We start from the raw sequence: 6000 nt of genomic DNA, 5'->3' as shown, positions 1-6000 counted from the left end.
TTTACAAACAAAAGACGTTTAATTGGCTTAAGGTTCTGCAGGCTGCACAGGAAGTGTAGCGGCTTCTGCTTCTGGGGAGGCCTCAGGGAACTTCCAATCATGGCAGAAGGCAAAGGGTGACCAGATGTCTCACATGGCAGGAGCAAAAGCAAGAGAGCAAGGCGGGAGGTGCTACATACTTTTAAATAATCGGATCTCATGAGAACTCACTCACTATCTCGAAGACAGTACCAAGGCGGATGGTGCTAAACTATACATGAGAAATCCACTCCCATGATCTAGTCACCTCCCACTGGGCCCCACATCCAATATTATAATTAATGTTGGGGATTAACTGTTGAACATAAGATTTGGGTAGGGACACAAATCCAAACCATATCAATGACCCTAACCAACTTAGTCTTCTCTCTCTGGATACCACTCTACTTCTCTGTCCCCCTTAACTGCAAAATATTTCTCAGAAGTTTCCCACATCCACTGTTTTCACTTCCTTACTTTACATTCTTTCTTCAATCCACTCCAACGAGGCTTCATGCCTATTCTTCCTCAGTAAAGTTTCCTGATGACCTCCATGTTGCTAAACTCAATGATCGGTTCTGTATCCTATTCTCATGTAACATCTCAGAAGCATTTGACACAGGTGGACACACTCTCCTTGACTCCCAGAGTCATTCCAGAGTGAATCGTTGCAGTTTCAAAAACTAATTAGATGATACAAGTGAGCAAAATGATCCAGGAAGACAGAGAGTCCACTGAGACCTCCTTTCCTTGCCCTGGCACGCCCTGCTAAAGAGGATCATGATGGATTCCTCACATCTTTCTTTTCCAAAATCCTTACGTTCCTTCTCTGTCATCCTCTGAGCTATTCAAATTCCACTGCTTTTCAAAGGATTTGCTCAGCAACTGCTACAGGAGCCAAGTGTCCTACCGACTTCTTTAAATGCTTTCCAGGCAGAACTAGAGATGTGTTAATTAAAATGATGGCTATATTTCTCACTCACTTACACAGATACAGTTTTATAACAAGAATGTTTCTTTAGAAGCCTGGGCTTCCCAGGGACGACCTCTGGTTTTCTGCCATCCTACGATGCACATCCCACAAGTGCATCCACACCAAAAGTAAGAAGTAAATGTGTAGAGGTCTGGGATGATTTGAATTTGCCATTTATCCCTAAGGATTTTTTTTGTTTGGAAAAGACTCTTTGCTGTTTACCAAAATGTCTTCATGCAACAAGAATTGAGAGAAATATCCATTATTCAAAAGCTAGGTGATAACTTCATCTCAGTTCTTAATAAAGTTTTATGAAGTCCCTAGGTAGTCTGTCATCTTTTTTCCATCTTTCAGAGTCTTCCTATATTTGTTTGTTAATTCCAGAGTTTTTTAGTTGTAAAGGGGGATACCGGGGACAAATGGGGACACTCCACCTTGGACAAAACTAGAAGTCCTCTACCCATACATTTTTAAAAGGATAGGTATTATTTTAACATATACATAGATCATAATTTATATATACCTCTATATACATATATCAGAGATATATATGTGCCAGGCATATATGGTATATATAAATTATGATATATCTATATATTCATATATAGAGAGATACTGTCTCTTTTTTCTTTTCTTCAAAATTACAAACAATCTTGTAAAGAACATCTCAATATTTACTTTGCAGAGGTGGAAATGTTAGGCCAAAAAGGATAGCTATTTTAAATTTTTGGTACACTTTTCAAATTTACATCAAATTAATTAATACGCACATCACAACAGTGAATGTGCATATTTCTACACATTTTCATTAATCATGTGTAAATGTTTAACGTGTAAACATTGTCAAATGTTTTCATCTTTACACATGTCAAAATCATGTGTAAACATTGTCAAATGTTTTCATCTTTGCCTATCTGATAGGTAGAGAATTCTACTTAAGGTCTCATTGGTTCATAGTCGATATGGTTTAGCTATGTCCACATTTAAATCTCAGCTTGGATTGTATCTTCCAGAATTCCCATGAGTTGTGGGAGGGATCCAGGGGGAGGTAATTGAATCATGGGGTCCAGTCTTTCCCATGCTCTTTTCATGATAGTGATTAAGTCTCACGAGATCTGATGGGTTTATCAGGGGTTTGCACTTTTGCTTCCTCCTCATTTTCTCTTGCTGCTGCCATGAGAGAAGTGTCTTTCACCTCTCACCATGATTCTGAGGCCTCCCCAGTCATGTGGAACTGTAAGTCCAATTGAACCTCTTTTTGTTCCTAGTTTCAGGTATGTCTTTATCAGCAGCATGAAAACAGACTAATACAGCAGTGCTTCGATATTATGAAGGTTGAAAAAAACCTAAGGGTTAAGTGGTAACTTGTAGATGGCTTTATAATTGCTATTCGAGTACTTTAGAGAGATATATATATACACACACACACACATATCTCAACACACTAAAATAATAAAATCTTTGTATAATAAGATTATTATCTTATTATATAAGACGTATATAATAATAAAATCTTCTTGTTGTAGGCAGATGCCTACCTTATAATCCCTGGACACTAAATATGTTATTTTACATGGCAGGAAGGGATTAAGGTTGAAGATGGAATTAAGGTTGCTGATGGCTGACTTTAAGATAGGAAGATTATCCTGGATTATCCTGGGGGTCCCAGTGTAATCATAAGGGTCCTTAAAGGTGAAAAACGGAGGCAGAAGTGGAGCTCAGAGTGATGCGATGTGAGATGGATTCAATTTGCCATTGCTGCCCTTGAAGATAGAAGAGAAATGCAAACAAGGAATGAGGGCAGCCTCCAGAAGCTGGAAATGGCAAAGAAATAAATTTTATCTTTGATTCTCCAGGAAGGGTTGCGGCCCTGCCAACACCTTCATTTTGGCCCAGTGACACCTGTGTCAGATGTCTGATTTCAAGAATTGTAAAATAATACATTTGTGTTGTTTTAGCCACTAAGTTTGTGAGAGCTTGTTAGCACAATATAAATCTAATACAGATAGTAGGGTGGTACACAGATATTGCAAAAAATAGAAAGGGGGGCATGAAATTTGGGAAGCACTGTGGGCTGAGAAGATACTGAGGTACATATGCGTGTCTAGGGGTGTAACTGTCCATGGAAAGTAGGATTAGCTTGGAGGTGGACAGAGTTAGCAATTTCACTTTTCTGCTGAAACTTTCTCTTAACCTAACTACATTATAGCAAACCAAAGTTAACTTGAATATGAAGCACCTTCTTTTGCTGGCTGTAAGGCCCACATTAGGAGACTACCATAGCAATATCAAAACCCTTGTTACATTCAACATTGCACCTGCCCATCAATATAATTTCAAGCAATGTTTATCCAATGGTGAAAAGCAACATGCGCGTGGTGGAAAATTTCCTAGTTGGAATTCAGAAAACAGGGCATGTTAAAAAGGACTGACAACCTGCTAATGGACTCCAAGGAAATCCCAGTAAATTGAGATTACATGTATCACCCAAATTATAGAGAAAGAAGGCACCCTGTTCTTCATCTTTTACTTAATGATTGAGGGAAGCCAGATCACTTTCCTCTCTACACAGGTTCACTTAGTAGGTTAAAGACATGAGCCTAGCTGCTCATCCAAGTATTTAAAGTGGCAAATGGGCCAAGCACGGTGGCTCACGCCTGTAATCCCAGCACTTTGGGAAGCCAAAGCGGGGGTTCACTTGAGGTTAGGAGTTTGAGATCAGCCTGGCCAATATGATGAAACCCCATCTCCACTAAAAATAAAAAAAATAGACGGGTATGGTGGCACACGTCTGTCGTTCCCGCTACTTAGGAGGCTGAGGCATGAGAATTGCTTGCGCCTGGGAGGCAGAGGTTGCAGTGAGCTGAGATCGCACCACTGCACTCCAGCCTGGACGACAGAGTGAGACTCCATTTCAAAAAAAACAAATAAATAAAATGGCAATTTGCCCACAAAGTGGTTACTTCATGTTTTTGTATATAGTAGCTATGTGGGCTACCACAAAAAATAATGGGGAGAAAAGGAAGTAGCACTGATAAAGGCAAAACTTTGATTCCTACAAAACAGCAGAGATATAAAGTTCAGACTAACTTACTAACATTGTTGTTCTTTAGAAAGAAAAACTATCTGTATGTAAATACACACACAAATATATATACATATATGTACATACATGTGTATGTGTGTGTGTATATGGCAGATAGTATTTTCCAGAGATAGCTTCCATTCTACATTTTTTAATGCTATGTAACCTTGCTATTCTGCCACCAAGAGGTGGAATCTCAATTACCCTACCCTTGAACCTGGGCTTAGCTGGCCTTAGTGGTTGTTTGTAACTACCAGAGTGCAAGAGACATGAACCTGATTACTTCTGAGGCTAGGTAAAAATATAAAATAAAATACAATAAAAATTTTCTTTAAAAAACCTTTCACCTGTTCACGTGGAACTAAGTCTCCAGATTTTACCTCCCAGAGAAGCTCCATCTGGGAACCCAGCACCGTGCTATGAGAAGGCTAAGCATAATGGTTTTACGTAACACAGTAGTTTTTAAAAAGCAGAATGTGCATAAGGAACATATACTGCAAAACAGTCAGGGTAGACAAAGATGAGAAAGTATTAGATGTGAAAATAGTGGATCACTGGTGATAGAGGAATTTTGGGAATAGGTAGGGAAGAAGCTGAAGCAGAAAATTCAGTATTTTTCAAAAGGTTTATTGAGAAGAAAAGGAGATTGTTAGCATATACCTGGTGCTCTATTTTTAAAATACTTTTATTTTAGGTTCAGGGGTACATGTACAGGTTTGTTAAATAGGTAAACTTGTGTCACGGGGGTTTGTTGCACAGACTGTTTCATCATCCGGGTACTACGCCTAGTACCCTACAGTATTTTTTCTGATCCTCTCCCTCCTCCCACCCTCCACTCTCAGGTAGGCCCCAGTGTCTGTTGTTCCCTTCGTGTTCAGGTGTTCTCATCATTTGGCTCCCACTTACAAGTGAGAACAGGTGGTACTGGTTTTCCTGTGTCAGTTTGCTGAGGATAATGGCCTCCACTCCATTTTCCTGCAAAGGACATGATCTCATTCTTTTTTTATGGCTGCATAGTATTCCATGGTGTATATGTACCACATTTTCTTTATCCAGTCTTCCATTGATGGGCATTTATATCTGGTACTTTAAAGTCTTCTTCAGTATGTTGTTGCACAAAGATTACTAATATTTACTAAAGAAAATAATCCACCTTGAAGATGTGATAGTAATTATGGCATTTATGTGATAATATGCTGTTTTTACACAAGATTCCTATATGGGAAAAGACCTATTACCTGAGTTCATTCTAGGAAATAGTTTTGTTGGAATAAAGAGCATTGAATCTAATGTTTTCGGTCTTTCTGGCTCCATTTGTGCCAACAAGTTAATTAGCATATTTGGCAGGCTACCAAGATAAGACTCATAACCCTTCCAAAAGTAATACTTACGTTGTGTGTAAATGAAGTGGCCTTGTAAGTACAACTGGACTTAACTCACACTGGAAGGCCTAGCTCCTGTTTCAAAGCTTTATCCAAATGGACAAGACTGAGGGTTGCAAAAGCAAACAACTTGCACATTTGGGGGAAAAAAAAGCACATAAAAGGAATTGTTTGTATTTCAACTTGGGTTTGACAAATTCCAAGGTTTAATCTTTCCATTGTTATACCTAAGTCAACCTACATTCCCTTTAACAATGGGACAAGGTCGCTTACCTCAGGGCTTTCAGGGTAGAAGGGGACACAATTATACAAGAAACATCTAAGATCATGCCAACAGTAATATACTAAAGGTACGTACAAAAGAGTTGTAGAAACAAATGACAACACAGCTATCACTTTGGGAGCCCTCACCATTTGGGAGACATTTGGCTAAGCACTTTATACATCTCTACAACGATGTGAAGTACGAATACACCCATTTCACAGACCAGGAAACTGACCCGTGGAAGATGCCCAAAATGGTACAGTTAAAGAACCACATT

The sequence above is a fragment of the Macaca nemestrina genome, chromosome 7, assembly GCF_043159975.1.
Source record: "Macaca nemestrina isolate mMacNem1 chromosome 7, mMacNem.hap1, whole genome shotgun sequence".
NCBI lineage: Eukaryota > Metazoa > Chordata > Mammalia > Primates > Cercopithecidae > Macaca > Macaca nemestrina.
Note: the sequence above shows the minus strand (reverse complement) of the source record.